Source organism: Cyanistes caeruleus, chromosome 6 (assembly GCF_971803275.1).
Source record: "Cyanistes caeruleus chromosome 6, bCyaCae1.hap1.1, whole genome shotgun sequence".
NCBI classification, from domain to species: domain Eukaryota; kingdom Metazoa; phylum Chordata; class Aves; order Passeriformes; family Paridae; genus Cyanistes; species Cyanistes caeruleus.
In genome coordinates, this window is record NC_141706.1 from 63,912,802 (window position 1) to 63,929,806 (window position 17,005).

Below are 17,005 nucleotides of genomic sequence, written 5' to 3' on the forward strand. Positions count from 1 at the left end.
TATCACAAGTTCTGACTATTCCCTTTGACGATGCAAATGCTGTTAATACAAACTCAGCATCATGGCAAGCCAGAGAGAAGTATTTCCCACTGGAGGAGGATATTTGTTTGCCAATTAGCCTTTTCCTGGAGAACAACAGTTCAATCAACAACCTTCCTTTATTTTAATTCCTCCCTTATTTTCATCCCTGTTCCTCCAATGAATATTTGGGCTGTGACTGTGATTTATCATATGCAAAACCTCACTGCTGAGCTTTCCATTTCACTGCTCCCCATTTCAGCAGTAATCCCTGGGGTGAAACTGGCTGAAGGCAGGCAGGTTTTCTTCCTCTTTCAAAGCCTCTGAATTTGGCATTACAAAGTGGAGTTTCCAAGTAGCTCAGGAGCAGATGCTTCCAGTCCATCAGCACAGCAACATCTGCCATGGGGCCACCATCACGACAAGGCAACAAGGAGCTACTGGCTGAGTCCCAGAGGGCTTTTTTTGGGTGGTGTTTGGAGTTTTTTAGCACTATCCATGCTTAAGATGAGGCTACTGGAACCACAGGTGTTCAGGCATTTCATGGTGTGGAGCAAGCTGGTTTCTTTCTCTCTTAAAATGGAAACTGGATGAAGGTTGCTGTAAACAGGAGTCCTTCCCAGCGGGGACCCTGATGGCTAAGTATCATTAAACTTCAAGATATCATTAAACTCGTAGTACAGAAGGTGCCCAGAGCAAACAAAACACACTTGTCAGATCCCTCAGCTGGCCTACCCATCTGCGATGCTGATTTCCTTTTAAAGGTTTTTAAATTCTGATGTTAATCCACAGTGATTTCTCCCCCTAAAGTACAAAGTTGGGGTTGAGAATTCCTTGATAAACATGTCTAATGGCAGAAAAGGCCCTCTGGCTGCTTTTCCTTCCAGTATGACATTAATACCTCCCTGTGTTCCAGCAGATGAACACAAAAAAAAAAATGTATATGAGCTCACATCAAATACCACATGATCCCAAATAGCTCTCACCCAGCCTGGGAAAAAACAGCAACTTTTATCACATTTCACTGAAATACTGTTTGCATGTAAACAAAAGAAAAAACAAAAAACTCAGGCAAGCACAGCAAGTGAGATTAACTGGAAGGCTTGGCCATACTTATTTTATGTAGCCACAACACAATGTAGCTTATGGCAAAAGCCCTGCTTTGACCAGGATGGATCTGCACAGCCCCAGCCACCAGGACTCGATTTTCCAGGACAGCTGCACAACTCCACCACCTGCAATTCACAGGACAATTCATTAATGGGGGCACGTGGTTTTAATTGCCTAATTATCCGGCCTCTGACTGAGGGGAGGGAATGGGGATGAACCAAGAAAAGGCTCCTCTTCCCCTGCTGCAGCATCCAGAGGGGAATGTCAGCCCAGTGGAGGTCCCAAGGGAATGCATTTAAAAATCAATAGAGGATATTTTAATGCTTAATCCAGGAAAGTATCAGCATCGGCAGCATCAATACAAACCGAATTTAAACACACTGAGTACATGCACAGGATTGTTAGTTTTTCCTCTGTGCATTGATTTAACCAAGTCTGGTTCTCCCCTGGGAGTTTGGAGTCCAAACACAGCATCCACAGCATCTCTAGTGCTTCAGGCATCCTGCCTGCCTTCATTTCTATATATTACTCAAAAATTGAGCTTCTCCACCCCACATTTCAGTGAGAAAACCCCCTGGAGGGGCAACATCACAGCAACAGTGGTCACATCCCTGCCACAGCTACATATGGGAGTGGGTTTCCCTTCTTCACAGGTTTTCACACTGCACCTGGCACAAACTGCAACACAAGCTCCCCACCCCTGTAGATATTCATACAATATATCCCTTTTCATTAAAAAAAAAAGAAAAAAAGAAAAAAAAAAGAAAAGAAAAAGAGGCACCTAGGAATTGCAAATAACCACTTTGAAAAAGTCACCTAAGGGGGATCCCAAGAGGCTCAGACACCCTGAGAGAACACAGCTATGTTTGATTTTTTAAATTTAATCGCCTCTGCAGCAGGAGGGCTGGGTGTTGATACATGTGGGACTCCTCACACTTCAGAGGTGCCCAGGAGCACAGATGCACGTTCCCCAAGGACACTGCAGGCACAGCTTGGGCTCAGAGAGCCACAGGGTGGGCTCAGAGAGTGTCACCCACTCCTGCTGGAGTTTGGAACACCAAACCCTGGCACACTGCTCTCTGCAGAGATGCTCCCACAGCACCGCATCACCTCATTCACCTTCCTCAAACCAGCCCTGCCCCTTCCCAAGCTGGAAATGGTTCATTTTCTTTGGGTTTGTGCTGGGAGCAGTGTTTCTGCCTGGTTTTTGAACCGAAAGCACTACAGTTGCTAATTCAGAGATGTTGTAGTTACTGCTCTGCAGTGCAGAGCCAAGGTCGCTCCTGCTCCTCAGCGAGGAGGCCGCGGCTGCAGGAGCTGGGAGGGGACACAGCCAGGACAGCTGACCCCAGCTGACCAAAGGCTGTTCCAGAGCACTTGGAGCCATGCTCAGCATGGGGGACACGTTTGGAGTGATGGCATTTTTACCTCTCCCCATCAGTTTACCCGCAATGCAAACCGATGGAGAACTTCACACGGGTGAGGCCTGCGGGTGGGCTGAGGCCTGCAGAGCTCCTCACACCCGGCCAAGGCTTCAGGTGCTCTGGTGATCAGTGACTTGTGGCATTCTTTCAAAGCTCCCCTCCCTTCATGGCTGCAGGGCAACGCATTTGACTGACACCAGGTCTGCCCAGCCCTGCAGTGAGAAAATACACCCCCAGCACCCAGAAACACTCTCCCATTCCTTCAGCAGCTTCTGAAACACCTCTACCAGCAAAAGTGGCGATGGGGTTGGCTGATAGAGGCCGCTCAGGGATGCAGCTCTGCATTCACCAGAACATCAGCTCTTCCAACACTGCCCAGACAACACCACAGATAATAAAGTGTGGCCCAACAAGCCAAATAGATATGGAAACCCATGACTCCATCTCAAGCCCTTTCCTAGAACAGACAGCCTGCAGGTTTCACTGCCCAGACACTGCCCTAAACACTGGAAAACATTTTCCTCCCTTGTCTGACCTCTGCATCCCATTGCCCCAAAATAACACTGCAGTCTGGATGGCCTAAACACAGGGTGATGACATAATGCATAGACAGACTGACCCTCAGATCATCCAAAATCTTCTGATTGTCTACAGGGGAAGGAAATTAAATGGCTTTTGGATAACAAATCTTTGCAGCATTTTCCAGCACAAGACCTGTAACACTGAAGTGAAAGCATGAAGAAGCTGAAAATTGGATTTAGGTACCTGAAAATTCGCTCCACTACTGCCAGAGTTGTCACAGGAAGAGAAAGCACCCTGAAATAATTGCCTCTCCAGGCTAAAATTTTCAAAATGCCCTTAACGCAGATTTTTAGAGCTGGCAAGAGATACCCTTCCCCACGGACTGCAACATGAGCTGTGAGAGCAGGCAGAGAGGAGAGAAAACATCTTCCAGGCAATCACAGGCATTTTTTTCCCAGCTGAGTGCCAGTGAGAAGAACAACCCATGCATCAACAGGAGCACTTGACGCATGCCATCGCTTTCTAAATTCACTTTCAGAAGATTTACCAACACGTCCTATGGAAAAGGAATGCGTGCTATGCAAATCCAGCCTCAGACTGCTCCCTGCCTAATCTAGCTTTAGATTCAAATGCTTATTACCATGGCGTCTAATCGGGTCATGTGTAATAGACAGGTTTAGTTTGGGCTCCCAGGACTTCAGCTGTGTTCTTACTAAGGCACTGAATTAAGAAATAAAAAAGGAAACAAAGAGGGGCAAAAAAAAACCCCAACAAAGCAAAGAATTCAGGTTTTAGTGGAAACCAGGCCTGGAAAGAAGCATTGACACCTACCAGTAAAAGCCAGGCTGATATGCAAACATTTGGCAGCTCACCAAGAACACACTGAATGTCAAGTCCTGTTTGCACCCCATCATATCCCTGCAGGGAAGCTGGTGGTGGCTGGTGTTTCATGGTCTCTCCCTTCCCCCTGAGACAAGGTGATGAAATGATCTCACACCCACATAGGACCCATCTACCAAGCCCAACTGGTCACACCATCACCTCCAGACTACCTTACAGGTGCTCTGAGCACCCACACCAGCACCTCCAGAGCCTGGGCAAGATGTGCCAACCAGGAGCTGTTGCTGGTTTAGGGAGGAAGGGGGTACATCACTGCATTAGGGCACAGGGACCATGGGAATCTCATTCCCAGAGGCAAACCCCTCTCTGTTTGCTGGCACCAGCCACACAGCTCTGGCCAAGGTAACCTCTGTCCTAATCAGCACCAGGAAAAACACTTCATTTAACTTCTGACTTTGTGAAATTTGTTCTGCTCAAACCAACCTGGTACCTCCAGGATACAACCCACAACCTCTTACCTCCACCATGCAGCTGCAGCTCAGCCACTGGGCACCAGAAATAACCCAGAGGCAGGGACACAGGACCCCCCACTCAGGCTTCTCCTCCCCATCTGCTGCTCACCTGCCAGTCTGTGCTTTCCTGTGATACAGCATGTGAGGTTTCCAGCAGCATTGCCCAGCTCCCACCTTCAGGATGCTGAATCCCAGAGCATGGCCTCCCCTCCCTCCACAGTGCCAAACTGCACATGGACTGGCAACTCCAGCAAAAAGTCCAGACATACAAATGTTGCTACCAGTTTCTGAAGACCCTACAAGACAGTGCTGATCCTGTTATGCTACCAAAGCTACATTTGGTGGGTATGCCAACGTGAAGGGGAAGATTTCCTTCTGTGAATCTCAGCAACATAAGCCACTTTTAGAGTGAGGCTGCAGGATGAACTCACATTTATTAGACATCAGAGAACTGACTGAGGTGAACATCCCCCTGGCAACACCTACGTGTCTGCACAGAGACCTGCAGCGTGGGCTCTCTGGTGTCTCATAACATGGCAAATCCAACTAAAGCACTCTTTATAGCTTGGATGTTCATAACATTTATGTGTGTTCCCTGGTGTCTAGTACAGGCTGAAGTTTCATTGCATCCCTTAATAAAAAAATCTCCACAATGCCCTTCTAACTTGATGGCTGTTTCGACAAAAATTGCAGCAGCTCCACAGATCTGAGATGAAAAACCTGGCTGAAAGAAAGGACAAAAGCAGGCAATGGACTTAATGAATTGTCAGTGACGGGAGGAGGAGCAGATGGACAGACCGACTTTAAAGCTTCCCTTCATCAGGAAATTAAACTAAAATCATGGGTTAACTTTCATCAGTGCACACTGTTACTGAGGAGAGTGAGGCAGCTGAAATTCTGCCACTCATGCACGTGTTTCCCTATGCTTCATCATTTACTGAATTAATAATCAAATGCTTTGAAAGGAAGAGGAAAAAAAACAACCCAGAGAAACCAGAGGCTGCAGCTTTCAGTGCTCTCATCAGCCTCTTCAAAGACCAAGCCAGATTTACCAGTGCCTGCATCGCTGCCCAGCTCTGTGGGTGTCTGGCTAGGTTCTCCCTCCAGCACCTCCCCAGCTCACAGCTGCACCTGGAACTGGTCTGGGGGACTTTTTTCCTTGCTCCTGTAACCAAAACAACCAGCAGGGATGGTTCAACCAGGTGGAAAGACCCCTGTTTCCATTCAGCCCAGCCTGCAGCACAGAAGGAAGAAACTTTGTGAGACTCCCTGCCTGAGGACATGGATGGAGAAGCTTATTGGGGAACCCTTCCCAGCACCAAAGCAGACATGAAAATAGCATTTACCAGGTCACAGGTACTAAATATGCCAAGCAAAGTCACGATCACTTGTGAACCAAAAAAGAAAAGCTCATGTCTGTATTTACAGCCACTGCCACTTGTACAGCAGTCTCCAGGACAGGGTCATTCACAGTGGTGACTGTGAGGAAGTCCTAGTGAAGAGATCCATGGCACAGAGGCTCATGGATAGCTCACACACAAGTGATAAGATATTTCCAAGCCTCAGAAGCCACATTGCTGGAGCTGTGGATAACACACGGGCAGAGAGCACGGTTCGCTCATGATAAGCCAGGATGACAACCCAAATGTAAAAATAATTTAATGAATAAGTATATTTAGATTTATAATCCCACAGCAGCTTTATTTATAGGGATGCCAATCACTTTTACACAGATATAAAATTGGCTGGCAGAATGCCTTAGACTATATCCAGAAACCCATCTGTAACAAATCTAAGCTGTGATATCCCCGCGTACGTTTGGCCAAACAATAACGCTGATGCCAGTCATCTTCACTTGAAATGTGCAGATGGGCCGAGGGGGGCTCGCCAAGCCTTCCCCACAGCCAAAGATGGATGAATTCCCCTATCACTTACTGTAAACTGGTTGGGAAAAGGAGCAGATGAAGGAAAACCAGTCACCATCTGAGCTGTGTGGATTCCAACACCAGCGCAATGCTGGCTGGAGAACAAGCCTGCATCCAGCTCACTCCAGGTGAACCTTTTTCAGAACCTTCCATCACTGAAGTGGGGAGCTGTAAGCAAGGTGAAAAAACCCCATGGAGCTCTGCAGCACCTTTAAAAGGTGGGGGCATTAAAGTAGAGCTCTTTGGTATGGTTTTTTTATTTTTATTCATTGTTCAAGACACAAAGCTGGGACAGAGGAAGATGCAGGAGAAATTAACTGAAAGTCATCACTTGGCTCAATCTCAAAGCAGATGAGGATTTCTAGTGATTCTTGCCCAGGATCTCAGAACTTTATCTAAGGCTGCAGATGTCAAGGGGAGAGGCTGCTGTGGATTTCCACAGGGCTGGTGACCACCTGGAAAACTGAAAAGTCACAATTTACAAGAAACAAGAGAAAAACCTGCTCTTCATCCCAGTGGGACTTCTGGTGACTGGTTGTCTCAGAAATGGGGCAAAACAGGGATGGCTCCATGTCAAATACAGACTGTGGGTAACTGCAATTCATCCATAAAGCTTTTAGTATGTTGGCAAATGCCAAGGTGGAAAAGGTTATTCTGGAATATTACTTTGAATAGCTCTGGGAACAAACCCAGCATTAATTTTCAACACTTATTCAGCAAATGATTTGAATAAACTGAAGAAGGCTCATGCACACATAACTGACAGTGTTATTTGGTAGATTTTTGCCTCTGCTTCTGAGATAATATATGACAAAACAACTCCCAGCAAAGACGATCCCTTTCCAGACTGGTAAGTGTATTCAATTACCCTTGAGGACAAGGTAACCTCCCAAGATCCCTTCCAGCAAAATTTCAGTACCATGTTACACCACAAACTATTTTCACACTGGCATTTGCTCTGATTTATCCCTGGAAATAAGTTTGTCTAAAAGAATAACTGATGGAAAGGAAAAAACAGAAACCAAACAGTTTTCTTGCTCAAGGACAAAGCAAAGTGAAACAACCAAGCACAGACCTACGGCATCCTCGATCCAAATGTTTTCCAAAACATTTCCAAATGTTTCTCAAAGCTTCCAGATGAAGCTTTCATAACGAGGCTGCAACCCCTCCAAAGCCTCAGGCATTGAGCATGGCATCATGGTGTGCTGCAGCAGAGACACCAAGGAGATGGCTGCTGGTGGCTTTGCCAGTGACACACCTGCCAAAACGCCCCCACCCAGGGCCCAGCACAGAAAACACAGTGTTTCAAAGGAAAACAGCCTCTGCTTCCTCCACAGGGAATATTCCAGTGTGAACGAGGAGCTAGATTGCTAGCTGGGCTTTCAGGAAGAGTTAGTCCCTCTGTACTGAGCACTGCTGAGGCCACACCTCGAGTGCTGTGTCCAGATCTGGGCCCCTCACAAGAAGAAGGTCATAAAGGTGTCCAGAGAAGGGAAGGGAGATGGAGAGGGGTCTGGAGAATAAATCTAATGAGGAGCAGCTGGGGGTGCTCAGCCTGGAGAAAAGGAAGCTCAGCAGGGACCTTCTCACTCTACAACTCCCTGACAGGAGGGTGCAGCCAGCTGGGGCTCAGGCTCTGCTCCCAGGGAACAAGGGACAGGACAAAAGGACATGGCCTCAAGCTATGTCAGGAGAGGATCAGGTCAGACATCAGGAAGAATTTCTTTCACTGAAAGGGTTGTTAAGTACTGGGACAGAGTGCCCAGGGTGGTGGTGGAGTCACCATCCCTGGAGGTGTTCAAGAAACAACCGTGTGTAGCACTCAGGGTTATGGTTTGGTTGACAAGATGGTGTTTGATCAAAGATTGGACTCAAAGATCTTGGAGGACTTTTCCAACTTTAATGATTCTATAAATACATGTGGCCAGATGCCCTCAAATTCTCAGCAGGCTTTTGAGTTTATTCCAAGCAACTCAAGAAGATCCTTCCCTGCCTCTCTTTTGGAATTACAAAAAAATAAAAAAAATAAAATAAAAAAAAAGAATTCAGCAAAAAAAAATTAAAACCCACTTACAGAATGGTAAGGAGAGAAAACCATACATTTTCTACACTTTTCTACATTTCAAGCTAAAAATGCTGAAGTCCTGTCCACACGCCATCAAACGTTTATGGTTATTACACAGAGAAAACTGAGACAGCTGTGGGAGATTCTGCTCTGAGCAGCTGACCACAAGCACAGCAGCCAGAGGATGAGCACTGAGGTCTCAGCAGTGCTCAGCTGCAGGAGCTGACCGCTCTGGGGAGGGGGGACTGGCACACAGCTGGTCCCCATCCCACTGCTGACACAACTTCCATCGTGCCGACAGCCTCATCGGAAACAAAGCAGGGTCTGAGTCCTTCAAAGCCCAAAGCTCATCTCCACCTCTTTCAACATGCTCCTGGACACAATCAAAGCCCCTCCTATCAACTGTACATGGGCTTTGGATTAGAACTTTTGTAGAGTAGGGAAAAAGAGCCTTCCTCGAGGATGATAAAGTCTAGACACTACAATATATTTTCCAGCTGATGCAGCAAAGCGAAAAAGCCCTCCCTTGATCTTGGACTGTCACGATCAAAGCCATTATCCCGTTTGGAGCCCTTCTGAAACTTTAGCTTCCAAATGTGCAAGTTATTTTTAAAATCTAAACCAGGCCAAGCCTCTTGTTTGGAGTTTTATGAGGAAAACGGGGTGTGCTCCTCCCAAAACTTCCCCCACCACGTCTGGAAGTGGCTGGTGGGCACATGGTGAAGGACCAGAGCAGGGAAGGAGCCCCATGTCTGGGGACACCTCAGTGGCACCTGGTGGCCACGATCTGCTTGCCCAGGAGGACACAACTGAACCCCCCAAGGTGGCTATGGCGTGGGGAATATTCCCCATCCTTGACTGAGACAGAGTTCTTTGGAGACCAAACATTGTTTGCCATCCCCATCCCCAGGATTTGTGCCTGCCTTTGGCACCTTCCATCACAGTGTGTTACTCTGGAGACAAAGAAAAGGAAACAGCTTGAGAGGCTTTAATTTTCTACAGAAATTAAATAAAACTAAGCACAATGAATTTCCTTTACTGGGTAGCAGGATGATCAAGTGCACAAATAACATCCAGCTCTGCACCAAGGGACAAAATCATTCTCCAGTCTCTTGGAGAAGATTTTCAGCTGGCTGGAAGAAGAAATACACAGCCCTGCAAAAGAACAGGAAAGCCAAAGGGGCATCATCCTCTGCCCTAAGGGATGGTCAAGGAGAGGTGGTGGAAGACCAGCCAGCTCATCCCACACCAGCTGGTGCTGTGATGAACACCAGAGCTCCTGGCATGTCGTGGCCTCTGCAGGAGAGGGAACCTGTGGTCAGCCACAATCACCAAAGCTCACAGTGTCCAGACTGGAAACAAACAAAGGATGGATGGTCTGGAATGATGAGGAGCTTGGAGAGAACTTTGAAGGGCTTTTTGAAAGCAGGTGACCACCAAGCCTCCCTTCCCACATCCTAAGGTAGACTTTTAACAGGATATTTTTCAAAGAGATGGGGACAGGAGGTGGCTCACACTGCAGAAAGAAGAGAGCAACACAGAGCATTCACATGCTCCAAAGCTATTTAAAAGCCAAATGAGGCTCCCTAGTGAGCACTTAATTTAACTGAGCAACTTCTAAAGCACCAGGCAAATGAGCCACATCATCTCCTTTTCTTCCCAGCATCCTTCTCCACCACTCTGTCACCTCCCTTCCCCTCCACGCTTTCCACTCTCCTCCACTCCCAGCAGCTCTGCTTCTCCTCCCCACCTCTCCCTCAGCCCAAACCAAGTGGATCTGTGAAAGGCTGAGAGAAGCAGGCAGGCACACACCAGCAGGATGGGGATTAGAGACCTGCCACCCCCTCCTGCACCCCTCACTGTGGCTGGAGGGACTGTGACAGGCAGGAGCAATGGCTGTGCTGCACATCACACATTCCCAGTGCTTCAGGAGGTGTTGTCTGAACCACCACCAGACTTTCCAGCTGGGCAAACATCAAGGAGAAAATCAGGTTGACAGGCTTTCTTAAGAGTATTTCCATCAAACAGGACTTTTCCCACCTCCACGCACACCGGAGCGGAACGAGCAAAGGCCACTGGCAACACGGTGCTGGTTGTGACAGCCACCACATCGGTCCCAGAGGGGACAGAGGATCTGCCAGTTTGTTTTGTAACTCCAAATTGTTACTCTAGAGCTGGGACAGGATGTGGGGATCATGCCCAGCTTCAGCTCTGCCACAGCAGAGTCCAACACATACCCCATGACCGTGGCTCGTCTCCACTCTCCCCCAACAAACGCAGAGAGAAGATGGACTTCAACCTCAACCTTCACACAAGCAATTTTCCCTGAAGCCACCAAAGCCCTTGAGATCCCTTTGGTCCCACCTTATTCTCTTCACTGTCCCTTCCCTTTCATGAGCTTCTCCCAGGGAAGGAGAACAAAGCCCAGCTGCACCATCTGTATCCCCACAAAGGGCTCAGAACCTCAAAAATTTATGCTCCTTCTCACACAGGAAAGCAGAAAAACTGATGGTAAAGGCTAAACCCATCATCTAAACCCATCAGGGAAGCAGCATGCTCCCCAAACCCTCACTCCCAGGGTTTGTACATTGGACATGATGAATGAGACAGCAAAGGCAGCTGACAAGCCAGCACCTCAGAACCCAACCCCTATCACACCAGCTCAGGAAGAGAGACAAACCAAAGGGAAAAAAGCAAATTGTCCAGCCCCACACTGCCACCTGAACAGGGCCAGTCATCTGCTCTCGGTGACAAGCACTGAAGGGAAAACATCCCACAATTCACTCAGGCATGAACCAGGGCCAGGTTCAGCACCTCGCTGCTCTCCCTGCGAGGCTTCCCAGCCTTCCCACCCTCCTCTGCAGCGACTTCCCATGTCCTTCTCATCTCCTGTGTTAGACATGGGAAATGTGTGCATTAACAGTCCCCCTTCCCAAACCAAACATGCAAATACAGGCTGAAAAACAGCTGATTCCCAATCCTGACAAACTTACAGTCGTAACTTATTTCCAGACAGAGCTGTGATTTTTATAAGGGATACCAATGGGCTAAGGAGTCAAAGCCATAACTGTGCAAGTGAAAGCAAAAGCCTTTCATTCCTGTAAGGCCTTTTTTCCCCCCTGCTCCTGAAATGACAGGGAGCAACACAGCTCTTGCCAGTTTAGCGGGGTGAAGGCTTGGCTGAGAGCAGCCTCATTAAACTGGCTGGGTCTTTCAGCGCCAATCCAAACACTCAGTCCTCTGATCACCGCATGACGGGCTGGGAACCACAGGCAACTCACAATTAAACCCGTGACAATCAGGAAAAATCCGTACAACCCACCCCCCCTCAAGCTGAATCCACCAACACCATCCCCACCCTCCCTGCTTTCATTTATTTATTTACTTACATAAGCCTCATGACAGATAACTTGGAGGAAATCGGATGCTTTAATGATTAAGTGACACTTAGGAAGCCCTCTGGAAGATAAATACGCCCTTTGGTAACCCTGCAACAGAAACAGAAGGTACAAACAGACAGTAACTAATTATTCTGATTAAATCTTGGAAGACCTGAAATACCCGACTGCAGCAGAACAAAGCCAGCGTGCACAGGGAATGCTCGTAAAGAAAAATAAGTCACACCCATTTTTTGAAAGAATTCACCCAAATAAACCCCAAGTGCTTCTCAGTGTTGTTTTTGTTTGTGTGTGTTGTTTCTTAAGGTCTAGGCAGCTGATAGGAAATCTCTGCCATGCCCTGGAGGGATCCCGTCGCCTTCAGCTAAAATTAGACTTCAAGGGAAGCAGCGTCTCCAGCCCACCACGCACTCGAGGAGCGGCGCGTGGGGGATTTTCCTCCCTTCCCATCGAAACCAAACACAGAGGGGTTTTTGGATTAAAAGAATTCAAGGAAAATAAACAAATAAGGCGCACTCCTAAGGAGGAAGGTGGGGACAGCGGGTCTGTCCCACTGTTAGGCTGGGAGGGATGCGAGCCAGGAATGAGATGTGGGCAGATGAGGATGCAGCAGAGTCCCAGGTACTGGGCAGGATGCTGTGGGATGCTCAAGGCAGCAGTGAGAGGGACTTGCAAAGCCCACCAGCAGCCCATCCACGATATCATGGATATGGAGTGAAGCACCTGCTTTACTGGTGCCCAAGACACCAGTGCCAGGAGCCTCTTAGAGCCAATGCTGCAGACCAAGATAAGGGGATGTGCTCAGCAGACATTCCTGTACTCTCCTTGCCTTGGAGGAAAACCATAATTCCCCTCCACCCCTTCCCTCCCCCCACCACACTAAATGACAGTGAAGCTCAGGGGAATATTTAATCTCAAACCTCAGTAATCAATCAGTTCACCCTCATGCATGAGAAAGAGTCACAGCGGTAAGCACCAAATCCCATTTCCATCCAGCAATAGGACGGTTTAATTACGTACAGAACATTTCCCTTTTAGCATAAATCCTGAAGAGATCCAGGCAGCCCCCAGGTTGTGGGTGTGGAATGACATGGTGACGGGGAAGAACATGGGGAAGGGGTGGAAGAAAGGGAGGAGAAATCATTATGGCAGTGATTTAAAATGACAACTTTATATGGCTGCTCCACTTTGCCGTTGGCACAGCCATTGTTTGACCTTGTGTTTGCTGTCCCAGAGGATGGGAAACAAGCCCAACATCCAGCCCCACCACCAGAAGCTGCATCTGGTTCCATTCCAACACACCAGCAAGCATGTGGGAAAGAGGGCATGGGAAATGCAAGATGGGCACACATGGAAGGGCCTGCTCAGGCTGTGATAAAAATACCAGCAATGGAGTCTCTCCACTGGTGCTGCCAGACTTACCCCAAAGCCTGCTCACTTCAAAAGGAGCCTTCCTAGCTGGGTCTGAGCAGGTTTGGGATCACTCCCTGCCAACACTTGTATTTCCAAGTGCAAGAAAGGCTGGACCAGCAGGACCATCACACAGCTGCCAGTGCAACAGGTAGGCAGCTGTGAAATACATCCCTCCTTTGTCCAACCAGACCAGTCCTGAGGGGCACAGCTCACCAATGGCCATGCTGAAACATATATATATATATTGTTTTTAAATATAACCACATGCACAGACTGTTCCAATATATAGGAACAAAAGAGGGGACACCCTGCTGAAACCCCTTGTGCAGCTCCAGTGCTCTCACAGCAATGAAGGAAATGAGAAGCAGAGACCAGGCACACACCCGGTTTGCCACGGCGTGTTTTGGCTCCAGGAACGTTTCTGGATTCTCCAGCTTGAGCTCTGACCTCCAAGAGATATAAAATGGTTTTGGAGCAGCTCGGGAGGAGAAGTGGAGGGGTCCCTGGGGGCTCAGCCAGGCAGGTGGACCAGGATGGAGAGGTGCTCATGGGGACAGCTGATCCAGTCCGTGCTCCACCAGCCCAGAGGCCTTCAAAACACCCACTGTGCACAGGAAGAGGCCAGAAACAACCCTAAACCCCCAGTGCAGAGCAGAAAGCAAGGTCCCCTCATCCATCCATGACCACAGCTCCAGCCTCACCAGACCACAGTGCTCAGACAAAGCAAGGGAAACAAGCTCAGGACTGGGGGTTTGGGGTTACCTTTGACTTCTCTCATGTGTAGCAGAGCTGTGTTTCTGAACCCTCTTTTTCCAGGCAGATCCAGTGGCAGGCTTTCTAAACACATGTGCATTGCTTCCAAGGGGCTCATAAAAGCAGCTTTTGGAATGGGAGGTGGCACAGAGCTACAAGAATTTTTCAATTCCTCTAGAAAGGAAGCATCATCTACCTGTAACCCAGATTTCTGCACTGTGGTCTCCTTCAAAGGCCAATGCTCTACTCCCTCCTTTTTTCTTTTTTTTTTTTGCTTCAATTTCCCCAAGATCTGTAACATCAGGAAATGCTTGGCACAACAGACTAAGCCCCCAAACTCCACACACAGGGAAACTACTGCTCTTACACCCTGCCTGAATGCTTTATCCCACCCCAGGAGGTGCTCAGTTAACAGGGACTGGGCACCATCAGATGCTGGCAGCATGTTCCCAGAGGATCCAGCTGTATCCTCATCCTCTCCCAAAGAGCAGAACTTCACAGTGCAATTCAGGACAGAGATACTCCGTGCAGTATCTAGAGCAAATTAAACCTCCCAGGCACAGCAGCAAGCATGGATTTATTGATTCATGGAAAACGTCCTTATAAATTACTTCAGTCAGATCAACGGGACAAGACAAAACGAGGACTTTCCTCGGCAGTGAGAGGTTGCACTGCAGTCATTTCAGTCCCACGTTCCAGAAGAAATCACTTTTTCAGAGCAGACATTTCTTACAAGGCTTTGGGGGGCTGGCAGAGGGCAACACAGAGGCCAGTGGAGATCTGTGTCACATCTCACCTGGTCCCCACCTTTCTGCCCCACAGCAGGCAGAGCCAACCATGATTTTTGCAGGCAAATAAGAAAAAACACTGCTCAGCATCGGTTTCACATCTGCACGAGCTCCATCCACACTTGCTTGCTGGATTACACAGGGCTGCAGCCACCAGGTGGGATGGGACACAGAGGCTGCTGCCCCCAACAGCTTCCCCAGGCACTCCTCCAGGGTCTCCTCCCTGTGGAACAGGGAGGTGGGATTGTCTCCCTGCTGAGATGTGGCACAGATGCATTAGGATCTCTTCTGCATTGTCCTCTCCCAACCCTCTGAAGCTACATTAGAAGTGTTTGCTCTGAAAGTGATTTCTCCTAGAGTATGGGGCTCCCAATCACTGCAGTTTGTTGATCTTATCTGCTTCTCTTGCTACCGGTGGCTTAATGTGCTTTCATCAGGCTCCAACTCCCTTCAGGGCTACCTGTGGTCTGCTTGCAGAATGCTGAGCCAAGGCTAAGGCCACTTTCTGTTAAGTGCTTGTTCCAGTGGCTAAATGCAGCTCAAATATAAATAAATATCCAGATGTCCTCGTGCCTTGTTCAGGATCCCATGCACCTGGCTTTGGCTTCCAGGCACGGGCTGAAGAGCTGCTGGATGCCATTTTAGAGCTTCTTGATGAAAAGGCAAGAGAAGCATTCCCATTCCCCAGCACAAAACATTTCCCCAGCTTTTATGCACGTGCAGCGCTTCCCTGCACACTCATCAGTCAAACTAGGGCCAGGCACTGCCCATCCACCATGGGTTCAGCAGCAGCCCCGCTCCCAAACTGCCTCTTTTGCTAATCACAGCTCAAAATGCTATTCCACAGCTCCAAATCACGGCCTGTGCTCCCTGTCTTCATATTAGCTTTGAAAATCAGCACCAACCCGAGGCCCACTTTAACCACCAGCAGCAGCCAAGAGGCTGAGTCACGCTGCTGGATGCCTGCAGGATGGTACCCACCGAGGGCTTCTAGGAATGCCTCAGCCTCCTGGGAACTCCCCCGCTGGAAACATTCAAACTGCAATTATCTCAGCAGATTAATAACGAGTACAGCACCTCTGGCAGCAGTCTGAGGCAGCAATGAGCTGAAGTAACCAGGGCACACACAGCTGTGTTTGTGGTCACCTCCGCCCTGCCACGCTGCCTCACCCCTTCCCCAAACACACCCGCTTCCCTCCATCGGTACTTTGATAAATAAACCTGTCACATCTCTTCTCCCACTGCTGAGGGGTTGCCATTCCCACACTGGCTTTGCAGAATAAAATGCTAATGGCTTTCCCAGTCTCCGGTGTGATGTGGTCCCTCGCCTTCTCCCAGCCCCAGGGCACAGCTCCTGGCTCCCCAGCATCCTCCTGCTTTATGGACCGTGCAAGGGCAGGGAGGTGACATCTCACCTTTCTGAGCTGGAAACCGGCCCCAGTGGAGTGCTGCTCTGCTCCAGAGACACCAGGAAAGGGAAGACAAACTGCCTTGCCCCTGGAGGGCTATTCTCTGCCTCCCTGAATTAACAAACTCAGGCACTGGCACAGAAGACAACGAGGTGTTTCACCTTTCAAGGGTGAAGCTGATTTCCCCTACTTTTATCTGAAATTTGGGGCAGGCACCAATCTCTTCCCTGCAGTGGCCTGTGATAGAACGTGAGGGAGCAGGATGAAATTGTGTAAGGGGAGGTTTAGGCTGAATATTAAGGAAAGGTTCCTCCCCCAGAGGGTGGCTGGGCACTGGAACAGGCTCCCCAGGGCAGTGGCCACAGCCCTAAGCCTGACAGAGTTCAAGGAACATTTGGACAACACTCTCAGGCACATGGTGTAATTTTTGAGGTGTTCTGTACGGGGCTGGAGTTGGACTCAGTGGTCCTTAAGGGCCCCTTCCAGCTCAGGACATTCTATGCTTCCATGATAATTTACCTCCTCTCTCCACCTGTAAGCCAAATCAGGGATAAAGCAGGCCAGTGGCTCATTACTTTAGGAACCATGATGAGACATATATATTTTTTGTTTTAATTAAAGGGAAACTCATTTACTAAAACACTTCAATTGGCTTAATTATTCCAATCCAGGAATTTGCTAGAGCATTTTTTTGTTTTGTTTCTTATTAAATAACAGAAGTAATCATCATAGGGAGGGCAAACACCCATTTCCCATGGAAGTCATCCAGGCTTTTCTTGACATCCTGGGACAGAGGAACAGGAAAGTGTGAAGGGCTGGCACAGAGGT

The 17,005-nt window shown here is 48.5% G+C and overlaps 1 protein-coding gene across 10 annotated transcripts in view; it reads right to left on the reverse strand.

Annotated features, from left to right (window-relative positions):
* DAAM1 (dishevelled associated activator of morphogenesis 1) overlaps positions 1–17,005 on the reverse strand; it is a 101,266-nt gene that overhangs the window by 58,702 nt on the left and 25,559 nt on the right. For 8 of the 10 annotated variants that reach the window (XM_086895932.1, XM_086895926.1, XM_086895931.1 and 5 more), the window contains one exon: positions 11,806–11,904. The gene's annotated coding sequence lies outside the window, so the exon portion shown is untranslated. Of the gene's footprint in view, positions 1–2,578; positions 2,841–11,805; positions 11,905–17,005 lie in introns of those variants that run through there. The other 2 variants (XM_086895934.1, XM_086895933.1) reach the window with 2 other exon arrangements.